Genomic DNA, 21,675 nt, shown 5'->3' on the forward strand with positions numbered 1-21,675 from the left:
ACCCACCCATTCCTTTATTCTGTTGTTGAACCCAATTAAGGAAGCCCCAGCAAGCTGGAGCATGTAAAAATTGCCTCAAAACTCAGTTTTGCTCCTCTCCACGGAAATCTTTAGTAAAAGGCGAAAGATTTTTACGTTCTGAAGAGAAGCTAGAGTATACTGGGCAAGGGCCTCCTCCTGACCTACCACCATGGCAGCAGCCCTCACTTGGCCCGGGGAGAGCACCTAAAAGTGGGTTCGTGGTTTGGTGATGGAAAATTAAAAACGGCAACAGCCCATCTTTCACAGGCTGCTCCGTTCTCAGTTCTATGCTGCTGACAGAGCATCACCTGTTCCGTTGCCCGGAAGAAGGCCATCCATGGCTACAATATTCAAATGAGGACCTCTTCCCAGCAACCCCAGGGTTCAGTCTCCCACCGAAACCGCACACACCCATTTCTTTATTCTGTTGTTGAACCCAATTAAGGAAGCCCCAGCAAGCTGGAGCATACAAAAATTGCCTCAAAACTCAGTTTTGATCCTCTCCACGGAAATCTTTAGTAAAAGTCGAAAGATTTTTACGTTCTGAAGAGAAGCTAGAGTATACTGGGCAAGGGCCTCCTCCTGACCTACCACCATGGCAGCAGCCCTCACTTGGCCCGGGGAGAGCACCTAGAAGTGGATTCGTGGTTTGGTGATGGAAAAACAAAAACGGCAACAGCCCATCTTCCACAGGCTGCTCCTTCTCAGTTCTATGCTGCTGACAGAGGATCATCTGTTCCGTTGCCCGGAAGAAGGCCATCCATGGCTACAATATTCAAATGAGGGCCTCTTCCCAGCAACCCCAGGCTTCAGTTTCCCACCGAAACCCCACCCACCCACTCCTTTATTCTGTTGTTGAACCCAATTAAGGAAGCCCCAGCAAGCTGGAGCATGCAAAAATTGCCTCAAAACTCAGTTTTGCTCCTCTCCACGGAAATCTTTAGTAAAAGGCGAAAGATTTTTACATTCTGAAGAGAAGCTAGAGTATACTGCGCAAGGGCCTCCTCCTGACCTACCACCATGGCAGCAGCCCTCACTTGGCCCAGGGAGAGCACCTAGAAGTGGGTTCGTGGTTTGGTGATGGAAAAACAAAAACGGCAACAGCCCATCTTCCATAGGCTGCTCCTTCTCAGTTCTATGCTGCTGACAGAGCATCACCTGTTCCGTTGCCCGGAATAAGGCCATCCATGGCTACAATATTCAAATGAGGGCCTCTTCCCAGCAACCCCAGGGTTCAGTCTCCCACCGAAACCCCACCCACCCACTCCTTTATTCTGTTGTTGAACCCAATTAAGGAAGCCCCAGCAAGCTGGAGCATGCAAAAATTGCCTCAAAACTCAGTTTTGCTCCTCGCCACGGAAATCTTTAGTAAAAGGCGAAAGATTTTTACATTCTGAAGAAAATCTAGAGTATACTGGGCAAGGGCCTCCTCCTGACCTACCACCATGGCAGCAGCCCTCACTTGGCCCGGGGAGAGCACCTAGAAGTGGGTTCGTGGTTTGGTGATGGAAAAACAAAAACGGCAACAGCCCATCTTCCACAGGCTGCTCCGTTCTCAGTTCTATGCTGCTGACAGAGCATCACCTGTTCCGTTGCCCGGAAGAAGGCCATCCATGGCTACAATATTCAAATGAGGGCCTCTTCCCAGCAACCCCAGGGTTCAGTCTCCCACCGAAACCCCACCCACCCATTCCTTTATTCTGTTGTTGAACCCAATTAAGGAAGCCCCAGTAAGCTGGAGCATGCAAAAATTGCCTCAAAACTCAGTTTTGCTCCTCTCCACGGAAATCTTTAGTAAAAGACGAAAGATTTTTACATTCTGAAGCAAAGCTAGAGTGTACTGGGCAAGGGCCTCCTCCTGACCTACCACCATGGCAGCAGCCCTCACTTGGCCCGGGGAGAGCACCTAGAAGTGGGTTCGTGGTTTGGTGAAGGAAAAACAAAAATGGCAACAGCCCATCTTCCACAGGCTGGTCCGTTCTCAGTTCTATGCTGCTGACAGAGCATCACCTGTTCCGTTGCCCGGAAGAAGGCCATCCATGGCTACAATATTCAAATGAGGGCCTCTTCCCAGCAACCCCAGGGTTCAGTCTCCCACCGAAACCCCACCCACCCACTCTTTTATTCTGTTGTTGAACCCAATTAAGGAAGCCCCAGCAAGCTGGAGCATGCAAAAATTGCCTCAAAACTCAGTTTTGCTCCTCTCCACGGAAATCTTTAGTAAAAGGCAAAAGTTTTTTACGTTCTGAAGAGAATCTTGAGTATACTGGGCAAGGGCCTCCTCCTGACCTACCACCATGGCAGCAGCCCTCACTTGGCCCGGGGAGAGCACTTGGAAATGGGTTCGTGGTTTGGTGATGGAAAATTAAAAACGGCATCAGCCCATGTTCCACAGGCTGCTCCGTTCTATGCTGCTGACAGAGCATCACCTGTTCCGTTGCCCGGAAGAAGGCCATCCATGGCTACAATATTCAAATGAGGACCTCTTCCCAGCAACCCCAGGGTTCAGTCTCCCACCGAAACTGCACACACCTATTTCTTCATTCTGTTGTTGAACCCAATTAAGGAAGCCCCAGCAAGCTGGAGCATGCAAAAATTGCCTCAAAACTCAGTTTTGCTCCTCTCCACGGAAATCTTTAGTAAAAAGCAAAAGATTTTTACTTTCTGAAGAGAAGCTAGAGGATCCTGAGCAAAGGCATCCTCCTGACCTACCACCATGGCAGCAGCCCTCACTTGGCCCGGGGAGAGCACCTAAAAGTGGGTTCGTGGTTTGGTGATGGAAAAACAAAAACGTCAAAAGCCCATCTTCCACAGGCTGCTCCTTCTCAGTTCTATGCTGCTGACAGAGCATCACCTGTTCCGTTGCCCGGAAGAAGGCCATCCATGGCTACAATATTCAAATGAGGGCCTCTTCCCAGCAACCCCAGGGTTCAGTCTCCCACCGAAACCCCACCCACCCACTCTTTTATTCTGTTGTTGAACCCAATTAAGGAAGCCCCAGCAAGCTGGAGCATGCAAAAATTGCCTCAAAACTCAGTTTTCCTCCTCTCCACGGAAATCTTTAGTAAAAGGCGAAAGATTTTTACATTCTGAAGAGAAGCTAGAGTATACTGGGCAAGGGCCTCCTCCTCACCTACCACCATGGCAGCAGCCCTCACTTGGCCCAGGGAGAGCACCTAGAAGTGGGTTCGTGGTTTGGTGATGGATAAACAAAAACAGCAACAGCCCATCTTCCACAGGCTGCTCCGTTCTCAGTTCTATGCTGCTTACAGAACATCACCTGTTCCGTTGCCCGGAAGAAGGCCATCCATGGCTACAATATTCAAATGAGGGCCTCTTCCCACCAAAACCCCACCCAAACCCATTCCTTTATTCTGTTGTTGAACCCAATTAAGGAAGCCCCAACAAGCTGGAGCATGCAAAAATTGCCTCAAAACTCAGTTTTGCTCCTCTCCACGGAAATCTTTAGTAAAAGGTGAAAGATTTTTACGTTCTGAAGAGAAGCTAGAGTATACTGGGCAAGAACCTCCTCCTGACCTACCACCATGGCAGCAGCCCTCACTTGTCCCGGGGAGAGCACCTAGAAGTGGGTTCGTGGTTTGAAGATGGAAAAACAAAAACGGCAACAGCCCATCTTCCACAGGCTGCTCCGTTCTCAGTTCTATGCTGCTGACAGAGCATCACCTGTTCCGTTGCCCGGAAGAAGGCCATCCATGGCTACAATATTCAAATGAGGACCGCTTCCCAGCATCCCCAGGGTTCAGTCTCCCACCGAAACCCCACCCACCCACTCTTTTATTCTGTTGTTGAACCCAATTAAGGAAGCCCCAGCAAGCTGGAGCATGCAAAAATTGCCTCAAAACTCAGTTTTGCTCCTCTCCACGGAAATCTTTAGTAAAAGGCAAAAGATTTTTACGCTCTGAAGAGAATCTTGAGTATACTGGGCAAGGGCCTCCTCCTGACCTACCACCATGGCAGCAGCCCTCACTTGGCCCGGGGAGAGCACTTGGAAGTGGGTTCGTGGTTTGGTGATGGAAAATTAAAAACGGCAACAGCCCATCTTCCACAGGCTGCTCTGTTGTCAGTTCTATGCTGCTGACAGAGCATCACCTGTTCCGTTGCCCGGAAGAAGGCCATCCATGGCTACAATATTCAAATGAGGACCTCTTCCCAGCAACCCCAGGGTTCAGTCTCCCACCGAAACTGCACACACCAATTTTTTCATTCTGTTGTTGAACCCAATTAAAGGGAACCTGTCACCTGAATTTGGCGGGACTGGTTTTGGGTCATATGGGCGGAGTTTTCGGGTGTTTGATTCACCCTTTCCTTACCTGCTGGCTGCATGCTGGCTGCAATATTGGATTGAAGTTCATTCTCTGTCCTCCGTAGTACACACCTGCGCAAAGTAATCTTACCTTGCGCAGGCGTGTACTATGGAGGACAGAGAATGAACTTCAATCCAATATTTCGGCCAGCATGCAGCCAGCAGGTAAGGAAAGGGTGAATCAAACACCCGAAAACTCCGCCCATATGACCCAAAACTGGTCCCGCCAAATTCAGGTGACAGGTTCCCTTTAAGGAAGCCCCAGCAAGCTGGAGCATGCAAAAATTGCCTCAAAACTCAGTTTTGCTCCTCTCCACGGAAATCTTTAGTAAAAGGCAAAAGATTTTTACGTTCTGAAGAGAAGCTAGAGTATCCTGGGCAAAAGCATCCTCCTGACCTACCACCATGGCAGCAGCCCTCACTTGGCCCGGGGAGAGCACCTAAAAGCGGGTTCGTGGTTTGGTGATGGAAAAACAAAAACGTCAAAAGCCCATCTTCCACAGGCTGCTCCTTCTCAGTTCTATGCTGCTGACAGAGCATCACCTGTTCCGTTGCCCGGAAGAAGGCCATCCATGGCTACAATATTCAAATGAGGGCCTTTTCCCAGCAACCCCAGGGTTCAGTCTCCCACCGAAACCCCACCCACCCACTCTTTTATTCTGTTGTTGAAACCAATTAAGGAAGCCCCAGCAAGCTGGAGCATGCAAAAATTACCTCAAAACTCAGTCTTGCTCCTCTCCACGGAAATCTTTAGTAAAAGGCAAAAGATTTTTACGTTCTGAAGAGAATCTTGAGTATACTGGGCAAGGGCCTCCTCCTGACCTACCACCATGGCAGCAGCCCTCACTTGGCCCGGGGAGAGCACTTGGAAGTGGGTTCGTGGTTTGGTGATGGAAAATTAAAAACGGCAACAGCCCACCTTCCACAGGCTGCTCTGTTCTCAGTTCTATGCTGCTGACAGAGCATCACCTGTTACGTTGCCTGGAAGAAGGCCATCCATGGCTACAATATTCAAATGAGGACCTCTTCCCAGCAACCCCAGGGTTCAGTCTCCCACCGAAACTGCACACACCCATTTCTTTATTCTGTTGTTGAACCCAATTAAGGAAGCCCCAGCAAGCTGAAGCATGCAAAAATTGCCTCAAAACTCAGTTTTGCTCCTCTCCACGGAAATCTTTAGTAAAAGGCGAAAGATTTTTACGTTCTGAAGATAAGCTAGAGTATCCTGGGCAAGGGCATCCTCCTGACCTACCACCATGGCAGCAGCCCTCACTTGGCCCAGGGAGAGCACCTAGAAGTGGGTTCGTGGTTTGGTGATGGAAAAACAAAAACAGCAACAGCCCATCTTCCACAGGCTGCTCCGTTCTATGCTGCTGACAGAGCATCACCTGTTCCGTTGCCCGGAAGAAGGCCATCCATGGCTACAATATTCAAATGAGGACCTCTTCCCAGCAACCCCAGGGTTCAGTCTCCCACAGAAACTGCACACACCTATTTCTTCATTCTGCTGTTGAACCCAATTAAGGAAGCCCCAGCAAGCTGGAGCATGCAAAAATTGCCTCAAAACTCAGTTTTGCTCCTCTCCACGGAAATCTTTAGTAAAAGGCAAAAGATTTTTACGTTCTGAAGAGAAGCTAGAGTATCCTGGGCAAAGGCATCCTCCTGACCTACCACCATGGCAGCAGCCCTCACTTGGCCCGGGGAGAGCACCTAAAAGTGGGTTCGTGGTTTGGTGATGGAAAAACAAAAACGTCAAAAGCCCATCTTCCACAGGCTGCTCCTTCTCAGTTCTATGCTGCTGACAGAGCATCACCTGTTCCGTTGCCCGGAAGAAGGCCATCCATGGCTACAATATTCAAATGAGGGCCTCTTCCCAGCAACCCCAGGGTTCAGTCTCCCACCGAAACCCCACCCACCCACTCTTTTATTCTGTTGTTGAACCCAATTAAGGAAGCCCCAGCAAGCTGGAGCATGCAAAAATTGCCTCAAAACTCAGTTTTGCTCCTCTCCACGGAAATCTTTAGTAAAAGGCGAAAGATTTTTACATTCTGAAGAGAAGCTAGAGTATACTGGGCAAGGGCCTCCTCCTGACCTACCACCATGGCAGCAGCCCTCACTTGGCCCAGGGAGAGCACCTAGAAGTGGGTTCGTGGTTTGGTGATGGATAAACAAAAACAGCAACAGCCCATCTTCCACAGGCTGCTCCGTTCTCAGTTCTATGCTGCTGACAGAACATCACCTGTTCCGTTGCCCGGAAGAAGGCCATCCATGGCTACAATATTCAAATGAGGGCCTCTTCCCACCGAAACCCCACCCAAACCCATTCCTTTATTCTGTTGTTGAACCCAATTAAGGAAGCCCCAACAAGCTGGAGCATGCAAAAATTGCCTCAAAACTCAGTTTTGCTCCTCTCCACGGAAATCTTTAGTAAAAGGTGAAAGATTTTTACGTTCTGAAGAGAAGCTAGAGTATCCTGGGCAAGAACCTCCTCCTGACCTACCACCATGGCAGCAGCCCTCACTTGGCCGGGGAGAGCACCTAGAAGTGGGTTCGTGGTTTGGTGATAGAAAAACAAAAACGGCAACAGCCCATCTTCCACAGGCTGCTCCTTCTCAGTTCTATGCTGCTGACAGAGCATCACCTGTTCCGTTGCCCGGAAGAAGGCCATCCATGGCTACAATATTCAAATGAGGGCCTCTTCCCACCGAAACCCCACCCAAACCCATTCCTTTATTCTGTTGTTGAACCCAATTAAGGAAGCCCCAGCAAGTTGGAGCATGCAAAAATTGCCTCAAAACTCAGTTTTGCTCCTCTCCACAGGAAATCTTTAGTAAAAGGCGAAAGATTTTTACGTTCTGAAGAGAAGCTAGAGTATACTGGGCAAGGGCCTCCTCCTGACCTACCACCATGGCAGCAGCCTTCACTTGGCCCGGGGAGAGCACCTAGAAGTGGGTTCGTGGTTTGATGATGGAAAAACAAAAACGGCAACAGCCCATCTTCCACAGGCTGCTCCGTTCTCAGTTCTATGCTGCTGACAGAGCATCACCTGTTCCGTTGCCCGGAAGAAGGCCATCCATGGGTACAATATTCAAATGAGGGCCTCTTCCCAGCAACCCCAGGGTTCAGTCTCCCACCCAAACCCATTCCTTTATTCTGTTGTTGAACCAATTAAGGAAGCCCCAACAAGCTGGAGCAAGCAAAAATTGCCTCAAAACTCAGTTTTGCTCCTCTCCACGGAAATCTTTAGTAAAAGGCGAAAGATTTTTACGTTCTGAAGAGAAGCCAGAGTATACTGGGCAAGGGCCTCCTCCTGACCTACCACCATGGCAGCAGCCCTCACTTGGCCCGGGGAGAGCACCTAGAAGTGGGTTCGTGGTTTGGTGATGGAAAAACAAAAACGGCAACAGCCCATCTTCCACAGGCTGCTCCGTTCTCAGTTCTATGCTGCTGACAGAGCATCACCTGTTTCGTTGCCCGGAAGAAGGCCATCCATGGGTACAATATTAAAATGAGGGCCTCTTCCCAGCAACCCCAGGGTTCAGTCTCCCACCGTAACCCCACCCAAACCCATTCCTTTATTCTGTTGTTGAACCCAATTAAGGAAGCCCCAGCAAGCTAGAGCATGCAAAAATTGCCTCAAAACTCAGTTTTGCTCCTCTCCACGGAAATCTTTAGTAAAAGGCGAAAGATTTTTACGTTCTGAAGAGAAGCTAGAGTATACTGGGCAAGGGCCTCCTCCTGACCTACCACCATGGCAGCAGCCCTCACTTGGCACGAGGAGAGCACCTAGAAGTGGGTTCGTGGTTTGGTGATGGAAAAACAAAAACGGCAACAGCCCATCTTCCACAGGCTGCTCCGTTCTCAGTTCTATGCTGCTGACAGATCATCACCTGTTCCGTTGCCTGGAAGAAGGCCATGCATGGCTACAAAATTCAAATAAGGTCCTCTTCCCAGCAACCCCAGGGTTCAGTCTCCCACCAAAACCCCACCCACGCATTCCTTTATTCTGTTTTTAAACCCAATTAAGGAAGCCCCAGCAAGCTGGAGCATGCAAAAATTGCCTCAAAACTCAGTTTTGCTCCTCTCCACGGAAATCTTTAGTAAAAGGCGAAAGATTTTTACTTTCTGAAGAGAAGCTAGAGTATACTGGGAAAGGGCCTCCTCCTGACCTACCACCATGGCAGCAGCCCTCACTTGGCCCGGGGAGAGCACCTAGAAGTGGGTTCGTGGTTTGGTGATGGAAAATTAAAAACGGCAACAGCCCATCTTCCACAGGCTGCTCCGTTCTCAGTTCTATGCTGCTGACAGAGCATCACCTGTTCCGTTGCCCGGAAGAAGGCCATCCATGGCTACAATATTCAAATGAGGACCTCTTCCCAGCAACCCCAGGGTTCAGTCTCCCACCGAAACCGCACACACCCATTTCTTTATTCTGTTGTTGAACCCAATTAAGGAAGCCCCAGCAAGCTGGAGCATGCAAAAATTGCCTCAAAACTCAGTTTTGCTCCTCTCCACGGAAATCTTTAGTAAAAGGCGAAAGATTTTTACATTCTGAAGAGAAGCTAGAGTATCCTGGGCAAGGGCATCCTCCTGACCTACCACCATGGCAGCAGCCCTCACTTGGCCCGGGGAGAGCACCTAGAAGTGGGTTCGTGGTTTGGTGATGGAAAATTAAAAACGGCAACAGCCCATCTTCCACAGGCTGCTCCGTTCTCAGTTCTATGCTGCTGACAGAGCATCACCTGTTCCGTTGCCCGGAAGAAGGCCATCCATGGCTACAATATTCAAATGAGGACCTCTTCCCAGCAACCCCAGGGTTCAGTCTCCCACCGAAACCGCACACACCCATTTCTTTATTCTGTTGTTGAACCCAATTAACCCTTATCCGGCTGAATAGGTACAATTGTAACTATTCCGTTTTAAAATTGCAATAACTTTTTTTTGAAAAGACGTAGAGGGCTGAAATTTCGTGACATCTCTACATTTTTGGTCCAGAATATATTGGCCAAATTTCAATAAAATATCTCCACCCGCTTCCGAGATAAGGGGTCGAGATCTTTTTGCATCCATAACAAGCTGCATAGGTACAAATGTACCTCATATATTTTGAATGAAGATAATGCAAGGGAAAAAGCATAAATTTTTTTTAATGATAATGCTATTTAACTATTATAAACAAGTAAAAAACTTTTCATTTACATTATAAAAGAAAATGTAAGAAACTTTTTTTTATTGATTTTCTTTGCAAGTAATGCATGTTGGCTTTGCTACAGAGTGTTCATCGCAAATGGGTTTCACACAAACCACACAAGACTTTCTAGTCTTGCGTTGTTTTCGCCTCAGGTCTCTGCAGACATAGCAACTACCAACAACAGGGGAGGGTCCACGACTACCATGAGGTATTTTGGGGCCAGCTGCTGGCTGCGATGCTACCACAATGCATCGTCCAAGCACCATTTCTACTGCACCTCGAAGAAAATGGTTTCTCATTATCATTTTGTTTGTACTACGATCTTCAATTGCAATCATACACAGCTGATTTGCGAGATCTTTCAGGAACTTTCTTCGTTGATCCTTTGCCCTGAAGCTTGGATTGTGTTCTCTGTAGATGATGTAGGATGCTAACCCACTGACATCAATCATATTGTAGAAAAATGCCAAAGTCCAACGTGATGTTCGTCGTTTCACAGTGTACTCTCCCAACATTTTATCCATAACATCAACGCCACCTTTTGTTATGTTGTAGTATTTTATTATCTCTGGCTTGGCTGCTAGTGTCTCTTCAACTTCTCCCGTCATGTGCATAGATGATAGAAGCACGACTGATTTGTTCTTCTTTGGTACATATGAACAGACTGTTGCATCATGATTGTAGGCAAAATTTGTCGAGTATACAGGCCTTTCTTTGGCAGGCTGCATGTTGTTAGGTAGGAACCTTTTGTTTTTTCTCACTGTACCAACTAGTGTCATGTTTCAGGAGTTCAATACCTTAGCTAGTTCCATGGTTGTAAAGAAGTTATCGGTGGTGACATTTCTTCCAGAGCCTTTATACGAGCTCACTAGGTCCAATACTGTTCGTTCTCCAATGTTTACTTGTCGAGGACCATCAGTTGGTTTCCCAGTGTAGAGCTGACCTTGTAAAGGGTAGGCATTTGATGAGTCACAAGCCCAGAAAATCTTTATGCCATATTTAGCTGGTTTTGAAGGTATATACTGGGTAAATTTAGTATGACCTCTAAATGGAAATAATTGCTCGTCGACGGTGATACAATGATATGGCTTGTAGGCTCTCTCCAGATTACTGTTCAGCATTGTCCAGATGTCCCGTATTGGTGCAGCTTTATCTGTTTGCACACGTTCTGCACGTGTATTTTCGTTGTCAAACCTGATAAATCTGAGTATCATCTTGAAGCGGTCACGAGACATGGCTGCACGTATAAGAGGCAGAGCAGCAACATTCCACATTTCCTCCAGATTCTCTTTGTTGGCTCTGTGCACACCAGCAGCAATCAGTATGCCCAAAAATGCATGAAGTTCAGTTTCAGTAAATTGCTTGAATGTTTTTTGTGGTGGCCGTTTGGAAGAATCAGGAAAACGTTGTACCAGTTCGTTGTTGTAAGCATCACAAACTCTCTTGGCCTTTCGATTCGTTTCCCGTAATATGATGTCACACATCTCGGGAGTCATGATGGACTTGAATAGCTCTTTTGCTGTATATAGGTTGCTGATTGCTGCAGGGCCACCTCTTTGTCGTAGGACATTACGAGATTTTGTTTGTGCATTTGGCAGTGGATTACTGCACCATTGAGTTTCATCCTTAGCAGTCCAAATGTCGCCTGCACTTTGAGGCACAGAATCATCCTCAACACTTTCGTCTGATTCGTATTCATTTTCATGCTCTATGACCATTTCTTGTTCAATGTCTGAATCTTCTTCAGTAACATCCACTTGTGGTACATAGTTTTCATCATCAGATGGAACATATGGTTCATCCTCATGCTCAGAATCAGATTCTTCTAGCATTCGCATTATTTCGTCAGACGTAAATCTGTAAATATGAAAAAATGTAAAATAATTTTCCGAAATACTACATTATTGGCTTTTCACAAAATTATACTAACCTGCAAACACGTTTTCTTGGATTATGGCGGAAACTAGATCCAGCATTACTATCACTCATGATGACTTGCTAGATGAATTTTGGCTTCGTATTTTGTGCTGAATATAAATAAAACATCGTAAAACAATATGTAGATACTAATTATTATCCATTTTTCGTATAAAAATTATACCTATAGTGATAAGTTTCATACAAAATATATGTAAGCCAAGTCCAGGCTGAAAGACAATTTGACTGTTCTGTCCCCACATAATGAGAATAAAGGTATAACTGGCTGTTAGATGCTGTGAGACTTTCCTACCTTCGTTTCCAAGAAATTGAAGACTTCACAAGCCTAGAAATGTGTGCTCACAGCAATGAGATGAACAGCAAAATGGCTAATGAGAGGAGGGAGGCAGGAAGACAAGTAGAAGCCACTCCCAGTTTGAATTAACTTAATTGACAGCAACATAAGTGACCAGTAACAACACTGAACAATAGATATCAGCATAACATTTGTAGCTGAATGAACTTTAGTTTCTGAAACCAAGTAAAGTCTTCCCACAGTGGAGGTATATGTGAAGGTACAATTGTACCTATGCAGCCTGTTAAGGTTGTAAAATTATGCAGCCTGACAAGGGTTAAGGAAGCCCCAGCAAGCTGGAGCATGCAAAAATTGCCTCAAAACTCAGTTTTGCTCCTCTCCACGGAAATCTTTAGTAAAAGGCGAAAGATTTTTACGTTCTGAAGAGAAGCTAGAGTATCCTGGGCAAGGGCATCCTCCTGACCTACCACCATGGCAGCAGCCCTCACTTGGCCGGGGAGAGCACCTAGAAGTGGGTTCGTGGTTTGGTGATGGAAAAACAAAAACGGCAACAGCCCATCTTCCACAGGCTGCTCCTTCTCAGTTCTATGCTGCTGACAGAGCATCACCTGTTCCGTTGCCCGGAAGAAGGCCATCCATGGCTACAATATTCAAATGAGGGCCTCTTCCCACCGAAACCCCACCCAAACCCATTCCTTTATTCTGTTGTTGAACCCAATTAAGGAAGCCCCAGCAAGCTGGAGCATGCAAAAATTGCCTCAAAACTCAGTATTGTTCCTCTCCACAGGAAATCTTTAGTAAAAGGCGAAAGATTTTTACGTTCTGAAGAGAAGCTAGTGTATACTGGGCAAGGGCCTCCTCCTGACCTACCACCATGGCAGCAGCCTTCACTTGGCCCGGGGAGAGCACCTAGAAGTGGGTTCGTGGTTTGATGATGGAAAAACAAAAACGGCAACAGCCCATCTTCCACAGGCTGCTCCGTTCTCAGTTCTATGCTGCTGACAGAGCATCACCTGTTCCGTTGCCCGGAAGAAGGCCATCCATGGGTACAATATTCAAATGAGGGCCTCTTCCCAGCAACCCCAGGGTTCAGTTTCCCACCCAAACCCATTCCTTTATTCTGTTGTTGAACCCAATTAAGGAAGCCCCAACAAGCTGGAGCAAGCAAAAATTGCCTCAAAACTCAGTTTTACTCCTCTCCACGGAAATCTTTAGTAAAAGGCAAAAGATTTTTACGTTCTGAAGAGAATCTTGAGTATACTGGGCAAGGGCCTCCTCCTGACCTACCACCATGGCAGCAGCCCTCACTTGGCCCGGGGAGAGCACCTAGAAGTGGGTTCGTGGTTTGGTGATGGAAAAACAAAAACGGCAACAGCCCATCTTCCACAGGCTGCTCCGTTCTCAGTTCTATGCTGCTGACAGAGCATCACCTGTTTCGTTGCCCGGAAGAAGGCCATCCATGGGTACAATATTAAAATGAGGGCCTCTTCCCAGCAACCCCAGGGTTCAGTCTCCCACCGTAACCCCACCCAAACCCATTCCTTTATTCTGTTGTTGAACCCAATTAAGGAAGCCCCAGCAAGCTAGAGCATGCAAAAATTGCCTCAAAACTCAGTTTTGCTCCTCTCCACGGAAATCTTTAGTAAAAGGAGAAAGATTTTTACGTTGTGAAGAGAAGCTAGAATATACAGAGCAAAGGCCTCCTCCTGACCTACCACCATGGCAGCAGCCCTCACTTGGCCCGGGGAGAGCACCTAGAAGTGGGTTCGTGGTTTGGTGATGGAAAATTAAAAACGGCAACAGCCCATCTTCCACAGGCTGCTCTGTTCTCAGTTCTATGCTGCTGACAGAGCATCACCTGTTCCATTGCCCGGAAGAAGGCCATCCATGGCTACAATATTCAAATGAGGACCTCTTCCCAGCAACCCCAGGGTTCAGTCTCCCACCGAAACCGCACACACCCATTTCTTTATTCTGTTGTTGAACCCAATTAAGGAAACCCCAGCAAGCTGGAGCATGCAAAAATTGCCTCAAAACTCAGTTTTGCTCCTCTCCACGGAAATCTTTAGTAAAAGGCGAAAGATTTTTACGTTCTGAAGAAAAGCTAGAGTATACTGGGCAAGGGCCTCCTCCTGACCTACCACCATGGCTGCAGCCCTCACTTGGCCCGGGGAGAGCACCTAGAAGTGGGTTCGTGGTTTGGTGATGGAAAAACAAAAACGGCAACAGCCCATCTTCCACAGGCTGCTCCTTCTCAGTTCTATGCTGCTGACAGAGCATCACCTGTTCCGTTGCCCGGAAGAAGGCCATCCATGGCTACAATATTCAAATGAGGGCCTCTTCCCAGCAACCCCAGGGTTCAGTCTCCCACCGAAACCCCACCCAAACCCATTCCTTTATTCTGTTGTTGAACCCAATTAAGGAAGCCCCAACAAGCTGGAGCATGCAAAAATTGCCTTAAAACTCAGTTTTGCTCCTCTCCACGGAAATCTTTAGTAAAAGGCGAAAGATTTTTACGTTCTGATGAGAATCTTGAGTATACTGGGCAAGGGCCTCCTCCTGACCTACCACCATGGCAGCAGCCCTCACTTGGCCCGGGGAGAGCACTTGGAAGTGGGTTCGTGGTTTGGTGATGGAAAAACAAAAACGGCAACAGCCCATCTTCCACAGGCTGCTCCGTTCTCAGTTCTATGCTGCTAACAGAGCATCACCTGTTCCGTTGCCCGGAAGGAGGCCATCCATGGCTACAATATTCAAATGAGGGCCTCTTCCCAGCAACCCCAGGGTTCAGTCTCCCACCGAAACCCCACCCACCCACTCCTTTATTCTGTTGTTGAACCCAATTAACCCTCCGTCACATACAATATTCGGACTAACGAGTTCACATACAATGTGCCTGTCAGGCGCCTGCTGGAAAAATACCTATAATATCTAATGTTTGCAATTTCAGTGCTCTAAAAGTGATCAGTGACCTTCATAGGGATGTAATAAAAGAGACTACACATAATCAGTTGCAAAAAAAACATTTACTTAACATAAAACTAATAACTATGAAATACAAACTTTTCAAAACTCCCGCCAAATAGTCCCCAGTTCGACTCTCTCAAAAAAATGTACAAAGAAAATTTTTGAACACAAACTTAATTTTAAGGTACCTTAAGTACTATTAAAAACATATTCAATCAGAAGTAGATGCTGAGGTTTCCCCAGAAAAGTCACACTTGCAGAGCAAATAGCAAGAATTACACACCATTTTTGCATGTGTCAGGCAAATTGCTTTATGACATTTGAGACATTCATAATTTGAAAGCCTTCTGGTTCCGCTTTCCGTTTGGCAGGTGGTGCATCTCCTTCTTTTGTGAGGTAGTGCAGATGGTGACTTTTCACCATCATCTTCTGGGCGGAACCTTTTGAGCTGAACTTGAAGGCGAGAGGGGATACCGATTGTTTTCACGCTTCTCCTGCGTAGCTCTCCAAGTACTAGTTCTTTTCCAATATAATATGATCCAACTTCTTCATCCTCACCACTGTCACCATCTTGCTCTGTTTCAGAATCCAGGACACATTCTTCCACCTCATCATGAGAATCAATCTCACTTTCCTTTCCTAAATCCTCATTCAGTGTGAGGTCTCTATCATCTAACAGCATGTTTGTTACTTCCTCAACATCAAGTTGTTTGGATAAATTGTACATTTTCCTCTCCATTTCAGCAGATAATCTGAAGCAAGAGAAGGAATATGTTAGGGAACTACTGTATATGCCTGAGCAGCACACTTTCTTTTATAAAATCTCCCTTATTTCTATTAAATATCCTCACATTTTGTGCTATACATTCATAAAACAAGCTAAACAAACTATTGTGATGAATAAAAACATAAAATACCAACCTTACTGAATCTGACGTATTCACATACAATGAGCCTGAGAGATCTGTGCAGCTATATCCTCTCCCCTGAAGCTCTGAAATCCAACTGTGATATCAGGTTTCACAGACCTTCAAGAGACAGGAGACTACCTGGAGGGAGGGGGTTTCCTCACAATCTGGTGAGGAAGGAGAAATGAAAGTAAAAGAGAAGCGCCTATCAGATCAGTTGTATGTGACGGAGGGTAAAGGAAGCCCCAACAAGCTGGAGCATGCAAAAATTGCCTCAAAACTCAGTTTTTCTCCTCTCCACGGAAATCTTTAGTAAAAGGCGAAAGATTTTTACGTTCTGAAGAGAAGCTAAAGTATACTGGGCAAGGGCATCCTCCTGACCTACCACCATGGCAGCAGCCCTCACTTGGCCCGGGGAGAGCACCTAGAAGTGAGTTCGTGGTTTGGTGATGGAAAATTAAAAACGGCAACAGCCCATCTTCCACAGGCTGCTCCGTTCTCAGTTCTATGCTGCTGACAGATCATCACCTGTTCCGTTGCCCGGAAGAAGGCCATCCATGGCTACAATATTCAAATGAGGACCTCTTCCCAGCAACCCCAGGGTTCAGTCTCCCACCGAAACTGCACACACCCATTTCTTTATTCTGTTGTCGTACCCAATTAAGGAAGCCCCAGCAAGCTGGAGCATGCAAAAATTGCCTCAAAACTCAGTTTTGCTCCTCTCCACGGAAATCTTTAGTAAAAGGCGAAAGATTTTTACGTTCTGAAGAGAAGCTAGAGTATCCTGGGCAAGGGCATCCTCCTGACCTACCACCATGGCAGCAGCCCTCACTTGGCCCGGGGAGAGCACCTAGAAGTGGGTTCGTGGTTTGGTGATGGAAAAACAAAAACGGCAACAGCCCATCTTCCACAGGCTGCTCCTTCTCAGTTCTATGCTGCTGACAGAGCATCACCTGTTCCGTTTCCCGGAAGAAGGCCATCCATGGCTACAATATTCAAATGAGGGCCTCTTCCCAGCAACCCCAGGGTTCAGTCTCCCACCGAAACCCCACCCACCCACTCCTTTATTCTGTTGTTGAACCCAATTAAGGAAGCCCCAACAAGCTGGAGCATGCAAAAATTGCCTCAAAACTCAGTTTTGCTCCTCTCCACGGAAATCTTTAGTAAAAGGCGAAAGATTTTTACATTCTGAAGAGAAGCTAGAGTATACTGGGCAAGGGCCTCCTCCTGACCTACCACCATGGCAGCAGCCCTCACTTGGCCCAGGGAGAGCACCTAGAAGTGGGTTCGTGGTTTGGTGATGGAAAAACAAAAACAGCAACAGCCCATCTTCCACAGGCTGCTCCGTTCTCAGTTCTATGCTGCTGACAGAGCATCACCTGTTCCGTTGCCCGGAAGAAGGCCATCCATGGCTACAATATTCAAATGAGGGCCTCTACCCACCGAAACCCCACCCAAACCCATTCCTTTATTCTGTTGTTGAACCCAATTAAGGAAGCCCCAGCATGCTGGAGCATGCAAAAATTGCCTCGAAACTCAGTTTTGCTCCTCTCCACGGAAATCTTTAGTAAAAGGCGAAAGATTTTTACGTTCTGAAGAGAAGCTAGAGTATACTGGGCAAGGGCCTCCTCCTGACCTACCACCATGGCAGCAGCCTTCACTTGGCCCGGAGAGAGCACCTAGAAGTGGGTTCGTGGTTTGGTGATGGAAAAACAAAAACGGCAACAGCCCATCTTCCACAGGCTGCTCCGTTCTCAGTTCTATGCTGCTGACAGAGCATCACCTGTTCCGTTGCCCGGAAGAAGGCCATCCATGGGTACAATATTCAAATGAGGGCCTCTTCCCAGCAACCCCAGGGTTCAGTCTCCCACCGAAACCCCACCCACCCATTCCTTTATTCTGTTGTTGAACCCAATTAAGGAAGCCCCAGCAAGCTGGAGCATGCAAAAATTGCCTCAAAACTCAGTTTTGCTCCTCTCCACAGAAATCTTTAGTAAAAGGCGAAAGATTTTTACATTCTGAAGAAAAGCTAGAGTATACTGGGCAAGGGCTTCCTCCTGACCTACCACCATGGCAGCAGCCCTCACTTGGCCCGGGGAGAGCACCTAGAAGTGGGTTCGTGGTTTGGTGATGGAAAAACAAAAATGGCAACAGCCCATCTTCCACAGGCTGCTACGTTCTCAGTTCTATGCTGCTGACAGAGCATCACCTGTTCCGTTGCCCGGAAGAAGGCCATCCATGGCTACAATATTCAAATGAGGGCCTCTTCCCAGCAACCCCAGGGTTCAGTCTCCCACCGAAACCCATTCCTTTATTCTGTTGTTGAACCCAATTAAGGAAGCCCCAACAAGCTGGAGCATGCAAATATTGCCTCAAAACTCAGTTTTGCTCCTCTCCACGGAAATCTTTAGTAAAAGGCGAAAGATTTTTACGTTCTGAAGAGAAGCTAGAGTATACTGGGAAAGGGCCTCCTCCTGACCTACCACCATGGCAGCAGCCCTCACTTGGCCCGGGGATTGCACCTAGAAGTGGGTTCGTGGTTTGAAGATGGAAAAACAAAAACTGCAACAGCCCATCTTCCACAGGCTGCTCCTTTCTCAGTTCTATGCTGCTGACAGAGCATCACCTGTTCCGTTGCCCGGAAGAAGGCAATCCATGGCTACAATATTCAAATGAGGGCCTCTTCACAGCAACCCCAGGGTTCAGTCTCCCACCGAAACCCCACCCACCCACTCCTTTATTCTGTTGTTGAACCCAATTAAGGAAGCCCCAGCAAGCTGGAGTATGCAAAAATTGCCTCAAAACTCAGTTTTGCTCCTCTCCACGGAAATCTTTAGTAAAAGGCGAAAGATTTTTTCATTCTGAAGAAAAGTTAGAGTATACTGGGCAAGGGCCTCCTCCTGACCTACCACCATGGCAGCAGCCCTCACTTGGCCCGGGGAGAGCACCTAGAAGTGGGTTCGTGGTTTGGTGATGGAAAAACAAAAATGGCAACAGCCCATCTTCCACAGGATGCTCCGTTCTCAGTTCTATGCTGCTGACAGAGCATCACCTGTTCCGTTGCCCGGAAGAAGGCCATCCATGGCTACAATATTCAATTGAGGGCCTCTTCCCAGCAACCCCAGGGTTCAGTCTCCCACCGAAACCCTACCCACTCCTTTATTCTGTTGTTGAACCCAATTAAGGAAGCCCCAGCAAGCTGGAACATGCAAAAATTGCCTCAAAACTCAGTTTTGCTCCTTTCCACGGAAATCTTTAGTAAAAGGCGAAAGATTTTTACGTTCTGAAGAGAAGCTAGAGTATACTGGGCAAGGGCCTCCTCCTGACCTACCACCATGGCAGCAGCCCTCACTTGGCCCGGGGAGAGCACCTAGAAGTGGCTTCTTTCTTCTTCTCCTTCTCCTTCTCCTTCTTCTTCTTCTTCTTCCTTCCCTCACTGTAAGCCCGCCGTTTAGGACAACACCAGCAGCAAATGTGGAGGTATTGTTACAAGGCCAAAGCAGTCAGGGAATCACAAGGTTCTTGGTAGGAAACACTGTATGTAGGCCAACATCAAGAATACCATCACCAACCCTCTCTCAATCTGCCATGTCCACCACTACCCCTGCTAGTTCCACCATATGCAGCTCTCCAGTCCAGCTCACCCTACAAGAGACTCTCGTTAGGAAAAGAAAGTACTCATCCTGTCATCCGCGTACACAGGGTTTGAACGCCCACATTGCTAGACTAATCTCCTTAGAGATGATGCCCTACCGGTTGGTTGAAAGTGAAGCTTTCAAAGCTCTGATGGACTACGCAGTACCATGCTATGACCTACCCAGTCGACACTTCTTTGTGAGAAAAGCCATCCCAGCGCTCCACCAGCATGTCAAAGACCACATTGTCCATGCACTGAGGCAATCAGTCAGTAGAAAAGTGCACCTCACAACAGATGCATGGACCAGTAGGCATGGCCAGGGATGTTACGTGTCCATCACGGTGCACTAGGTTAATGTGGAGGATGCAGGGTCCACAGGGGACAGGACAGCCATAGTGGGACAGTTCTGCCTAACCCATGGTCTAGGAAACAGTTGGCTGTAGGCGTTCGCCACCCCTCCTCCTCCTCCAGAAGTGAAAGCTCATCCACAGAGTGCAGTCGCACGACCACTCCATCCGCAGCTGCCAGTGTTGCACACGAGGTGTAACATTATCGAACAGCTAGTGGTAAGCGTCAGCAGGCTGTGCTACAAATGAAGTGTTTGGGCGACAACAGACACACCGCGGAAGTACTGGCCGAGTACTTGCAGCAAGAAACTCAGGCATGGCTGGGCAGTGTACATCTTGAGGCAGGCAAGGTAGTCAGTGATAACGGAAGGAATTTTATAGCTGCCACAACCCTTTCAGATCTGAAACACATACCTTGCCTGGCTCACACCTTGAATCTGGTGGGGCAGTGCTTCCTGAAAAATTATCCGGAGTTACCAGCCCTGCTCCTGAAGGTGCGAAGACTTTGCTCGCGCATCCGCCGGTCGCCCGTACACTCCAGCCGTATGCTGAACCATCAGCGATCGCTGAATCTTCCCCAGCACCGCCTAATAATCGACGTTGCAACAAGGTGGAACTCCACACTGCATATGCTTCAGAAGCTGTGCGAACAGAGGCGTGCTGTCATTTATTTGTGGGAGGATACACATACACGGGCAGGCAGTTGGATGGCAGACATGGAGTTGTCTGGTGTGCAGTGGTCGAAGCTACAAGACCTCTGTCAAGTCCTTCAGTGTTTTGAGGAATGTTCATGGCTGGTAAGTAGTGTTGAGCATTCCGATACCGCAAGTATCGGGTATCGGCCGATACTTGCGGTATCGGAATTCCGATACCGAGATCCGATATTTTTGTGATATCGGGTATCGGTATCGGAAGTGTAAAATAAAGAATTAAAATAAAAAATATTGTTATATTCACCTCTCCGGCGGCCCCTGGACATCTGCGCGAGGAACCTGCGTCCGGCACGGCTTCTTTCTTCAAAATGCGCGCCTTTAGGACCTGTGGTATGACGTCCCGGCTTCTGATTGGTCGCGTGCCGCCCATGTGACCGCCACGCGACCAATCAGAAGCCGGTGACGTCATTCCTCAGCTAAAGTCCTAGAATGAGCGCCTTTTAGGACCTGAGGAATGACGTCGCGGCTTCTGATTGGTCGCGTGGCGGTCACATGGGCGGCACGCGACCAATCAGAAGCCGGGACGTCATTCCACAGGTCCTAAAGGCACGCATTTTGAAGAAAGAAGCCGTGCCGGACGCCGGATCCTCCCGCTGATGTCCAGGGGCCGCCGGAGAGGTGAATATAACAATATTTTTTATTTTAATTCTTTATTTTACACTTTAATATGGATCCCAGGGCCTGAAGGAGAGTTTCCTCTCCTTCAGACCCTGGGATCCATGAGGATACATTCCGATACTTGATGTCCCATTGACTTGTATTGGTATCGGATATCGGTATCGGCGATATCCGATATTTTTCGGGTATCGGCCGATACTATCCGATACCGATACTTTCAAGTATCGGACGGTATCGCTCAACACTACTGGTAAGTGCAGACAACGCCATCATAAGCATGAGCATCCCACTAATGCGTCTGTTGATGCAAAGTTTGACGCACATTAAGGAGCAGGCGTCTGCAGCCGAGAAGGTGGGAAGCCTTGATGACAGTCAGCCATTGACTGCTTAGGGAACTCTCCTGGACGAGGTGGCGGACAAAGAGGAGGAGGATGATGGGGATGAATATTTATGGGAGGAGGATGCTTCCCAGGGGGCAACAGAAACTGGTGGCGTTGCAAAGTCAGGTACAGGGTTTTTGCATGCCACAAGTGAGGTTGATTTGCAAGAAAGTGCTCCTCAACCCAGCACAAGCAGTGAATTGACACCTGGAGCATTGGCCCACATGGCTGAGTATGCCTTGCGTATCCTAAAAAGGGACCCCCGCATTATCAAAATGATGACCGATGACGAAGCCTCCTTTGTGGGGCGACACGCGTCGGGTCTCCGCTTCACCT

General features: G+C 47.8%; 35 non-coding genes across 35 annotated transcripts; all 35 read right to left on the minus strand.

Moving 5' to 3' along the window:
* Nucleotides 1-42: 42 nt before the first annotated feature.
* On the minus strand, nt 43-158 carry LOC138639338 (U5 spliceosomal RNA). Its single transcript, XR_011312925.1, has one exon. It is a non-coding gene; the product is annotated as a U5 spliceosomal RNA (small nuclear RNA).
* A 310-nt stretch (nt 159-468) lies between these two features.
* Nucleotides 469-584, minus strand: LOC138639694 (U5 spliceosomal RNA). Its single transcript, XR_011313265.1, has one exon. It is a non-coding gene; the product is annotated as a U5 spliceosomal RNA (small nuclear RNA).
* A 309-nt stretch (nt 585-893) lies between these two features.
* LOC138639360 (U5 spliceosomal RNA) lies at nt 894-1,009 on the minus strand. The gene has a single exon (XR_011312946.1). It is a non-coding gene; the product is annotated as a U5 spliceosomal RNA (small nuclear RNA).
* Nucleotides 1,010-1,318: 309 nt separating this feature from the next.
* Nucleotides 1,319-1,434, minus strand: LOC138639766 (U5 spliceosomal RNA). The gene has a single exon (XR_011313334.1). It is a non-coding gene; the product is annotated as a U5 spliceosomal RNA (small nuclear RNA).
* Nucleotides 1,435-1,744: 310 nt separating this feature from the next.
* Nucleotides 1,745-1,860, minus strand: LOC138639767 (U5 spliceosomal RNA). Its single transcript, XR_011313335.1, has one exon. It is a non-coding gene; the product is annotated as a U5 spliceosomal RNA (small nuclear RNA).
* Nucleotides 1,861-2,170: 310 nt separating this feature from the next.
* Nucleotides 2,171-2,286, minus strand: LOC138639744 (U5 spliceosomal RNA). The gene has a single exon (XR_011313313.1). It is a non-coding gene; the product is annotated as a U5 spliceosomal RNA (small nuclear RNA).
* Nucleotides 2,287-2,589: 303 nt separating this feature from the next.
* LOC138639752 (U5 spliceosomal RNA) lies at nt 2,590-2,705 on the minus strand. The gene has a single exon (XR_011313321.1). It is a non-coding gene; the product is annotated as a U5 spliceosomal RNA (small nuclear RNA).
* Nucleotides 2,706-3,014: 309 nt separating this feature from the next.
* On the minus strand, nt 3,015-3,130 carry LOC138639656 (U5 spliceosomal RNA). The gene has a single exon (XR_011313229.1). It is a non-coding gene; the product is annotated as a U5 spliceosomal RNA (small nuclear RNA).
* A 288-nt stretch (nt 3,131-3,418) lies between these two features.
* On the minus strand, nt 3,419-3,534 carry LOC138639499 (U5 spliceosomal RNA). The gene has a single exon (XR_011313081.1). It is a non-coding gene; the product is annotated as a U5 spliceosomal RNA (small nuclear RNA).
* A 310-nt stretch (nt 3,535-3,844) lies between these two features.
* Nucleotides 3,845-3,960, minus strand: LOC138639620 (U5 spliceosomal RNA). The gene has a single exon (XR_011313195.1). It is a non-coding gene; the product is annotated as a U5 spliceosomal RNA (small nuclear RNA).
* Nucleotides 3,961-4,602: 642 nt separating this feature from the next.
* Nucleotides 4,603-4,718, minus strand: LOC138638971 (U5 spliceosomal RNA). The gene has a single exon (XR_011312576.1). It is a non-coding gene; the product is annotated as a U5 spliceosomal RNA (small nuclear RNA).
* A 309-nt stretch (nt 4,719-5,027) lies between these two features.
* Nucleotides 5,028-5,143, minus strand: LOC138639606 (U5 spliceosomal RNA). The gene has a single exon (XR_011313182.1). It is a non-coding gene; the product is annotated as a U5 spliceosomal RNA (small nuclear RNA).
* A 310-nt stretch (nt 5,144-5,453) lies between these two features.
* LOC138639707 (U5 spliceosomal RNA) lies at nt 5,454-5,569 on the minus strand. The gene has a single exon (XR_011313277.1). It is a non-coding gene; the product is annotated as a U5 spliceosomal RNA (small nuclear RNA).
* A 303-nt stretch (nt 5,570-5,872) lies between these two features.
* Nucleotides 5,873-5,988, minus strand: LOC138638972 (U5 spliceosomal RNA). Its single transcript, XR_011312577.1, has one exon. It is a non-coding gene; the product is annotated as a U5 spliceosomal RNA (small nuclear RNA).
* A 309-nt stretch (nt 5,989-6,297) lies between these two features.
* On the minus strand, nt 6,298-6,413 carry LOC138639361 (U5 spliceosomal RNA). The gene has a single exon (XR_011312947.1). It is a non-coding gene; the product is annotated as a U5 spliceosomal RNA (small nuclear RNA).
* A 288-nt stretch (nt 6,414-6,701) lies between these two features.
* Nucleotides 6,702-6,817, minus strand: LOC138639500 (U5 spliceosomal RNA). Its single transcript, XR_011313082.1, has one exon. It is a non-coding gene; the product is annotated as a U5 spliceosomal RNA (small nuclear RNA).
* Nucleotides 6,818-7,103: 286 nt separating this feature from the next.
* Nucleotides 7,104-7,220, minus strand: LOC138639684 (U5 spliceosomal RNA). Its single transcript, XR_011313255.1, has one exon. It is a non-coding gene; the product is annotated as a U5 spliceosomal RNA (small nuclear RNA).
* Nucleotides 7,221-7,520: 300 nt separating this feature from the next.
* Nucleotides 7,521-7,636, minus strand: LOC138640058 (U5 spliceosomal RNA). The gene has a single exon (XR_011313579.1). It is a non-coding gene; the product is annotated as a U5 spliceosomal RNA (small nuclear RNA).
* A 312-nt stretch (nt 7,637-7,948) lies between these two features.
* On the minus strand, nt 7,949-8,064 carry LOC138639272 (U5 spliceosomal RNA). The gene has a single exon (XR_011312862.1). It is a non-coding gene; the product is annotated as a U5 spliceosomal RNA (small nuclear RNA).
* A 310-nt stretch (nt 8,065-8,374) lies between these two features.
* LOC138639389 (U5 spliceosomal RNA) lies at nt 8,375-8,490 on the minus strand. Its single transcript, XR_011312974.1, has one exon. It is a non-coding gene; the product is annotated as a U5 spliceosomal RNA (small nuclear RNA).
* Nucleotides 8,491-8,800: 310 nt separating this feature from the next.
* LOC138639362 (U5 spliceosomal RNA) lies at nt 8,801-8,916 on the minus strand. Its single transcript, XR_011312948.1, has one exon. It is a non-coding gene; the product is annotated as a U5 spliceosomal RNA (small nuclear RNA).
* Nucleotides 8,917-12,092: 3,176 nt separating this feature from the next.
* LOC138638966 (U5 spliceosomal RNA) lies at nt 12,093-12,208 on the minus strand. Its single transcript, XR_011312571.1, has one exon. It is a non-coding gene; the product is annotated as a U5 spliceosomal RNA (small nuclear RNA).
* Nucleotides 12,209-12,494: 286 nt separating this feature from the next.
* Nucleotides 12,495-12,611, minus strand: LOC138639776 (U5 spliceosomal RNA). The gene has a single exon (XR_011313344.1). It is a non-coding gene; the product is annotated as a U5 spliceosomal RNA (small nuclear RNA).
* Nucleotides 12,612-12,912: 301 nt separating this feature from the next.
* Nucleotides 12,913-13,028, minus strand: LOC138639717 (U5 spliceosomal RNA). The gene has a single exon (XR_011313287.1). It is a non-coding gene; the product is annotated as a U5 spliceosomal RNA (small nuclear RNA).
* Nucleotides 13,029-13,340: 312 nt separating this feature from the next.
* On the minus strand, nt 13,341-13,456 carry LOC138639737 (U5 spliceosomal RNA). The gene has a single exon (XR_011313306.1). It is a non-coding gene; the product is annotated as a U5 spliceosomal RNA (small nuclear RNA).
* A 310-nt stretch (nt 13,457-13,766) lies between these two features.
* LOC138639537 (U5 spliceosomal RNA) lies at nt 13,767-13,882 on the minus strand. The gene has a single exon (XR_011313116.1). It is a non-coding gene; the product is annotated as a U5 spliceosomal RNA (small nuclear RNA).
* A 311-nt stretch (nt 13,883-14,193) lies between these two features.
* On the minus strand, nt 14,194-14,309 carry LOC138639586 (U5 spliceosomal RNA). Its single transcript, XR_011313163.1, has one exon. It is a non-coding gene; the product is annotated as a U5 spliceosomal RNA (small nuclear RNA).
* A 1,576-nt stretch (nt 14,310-15,885) lies between these two features.
* Nucleotides 15,886-16,001, minus strand: LOC138639580 (U5 spliceosomal RNA). The gene has a single exon (XR_011313157.1). It is a non-coding gene; the product is annotated as a U5 spliceosomal RNA (small nuclear RNA).
* A 310-nt stretch (nt 16,002-16,311) lies between these two features.
* Nucleotides 16,312-16,427, minus strand: LOC138638967 (U5 spliceosomal RNA). The gene has a single exon (XR_011312572.1). It is a non-coding gene; the product is annotated as a U5 spliceosomal RNA (small nuclear RNA).
* Nucleotides 16,428-16,736: 309 nt separating this feature from the next.
* LOC138639290 (U5 spliceosomal RNA) lies at nt 16,737-16,852 on the minus strand. Its single transcript, XR_011312879.1, has one exon. It is a non-coding gene; the product is annotated as a U5 spliceosomal RNA (small nuclear RNA).
* Nucleotides 16,853-17,140: 288 nt separating this feature from the next.
* Nucleotides 17,141-17,256, minus strand: LOC138639331 (U5 spliceosomal RNA). Its single transcript, XR_011312918.1, has one exon. It is a non-coding gene; the product is annotated as a U5 spliceosomal RNA (small nuclear RNA).
* A 310-nt stretch (nt 17,257-17,566) lies between these two features.
* LOC138639729 (U5 spliceosomal RNA) lies at nt 17,567-17,682 on the minus strand. The gene has a single exon (XR_011313298.1). It is a non-coding gene; the product is annotated as a U5 spliceosomal RNA (small nuclear RNA).
* Nucleotides 17,683-17,983: 301 nt separating this feature from the next.
* LOC138639332 (U5 spliceosomal RNA) lies at nt 17,984-18,099 on the minus strand. The gene has a single exon (XR_011312919.1). It is a non-coding gene; the product is annotated as a U5 spliceosomal RNA (small nuclear RNA).
* Nucleotides 18,100-18,409: 310 nt separating this feature from the next.
* LOC138639743 (U5 spliceosomal RNA) lies at nt 18,410-18,525 on the minus strand. Its single transcript, XR_011313312.1, has one exon. It is a non-coding gene; the product is annotated as a U5 spliceosomal RNA (small nuclear RNA).
* Nucleotides 18,526-18,831: 306 nt separating this feature from the next.
* LOC138639574 (U5 spliceosomal RNA) lies at nt 18,832-18,947 on the minus strand. Its single transcript, XR_011313152.1, has one exon. It is a non-coding gene; the product is annotated as a U5 spliceosomal RNA (small nuclear RNA).
* Nucleotides 18,948-21,675: the final 2,728 nt, after the last annotated feature.

Source organism: Ranitomeya imitator, chromosome 5 (assembly GCF_032444005.1).
Source record: "Ranitomeya imitator isolate aRanImi1 chromosome 5, aRanImi1.pri, whole genome shotgun sequence".
Lineage (NCBI taxonomy): Eukaryota > Metazoa > Chordata > Amphibia > Anura > Dendrobatidae > Ranitomeya > Ranitomeya imitator.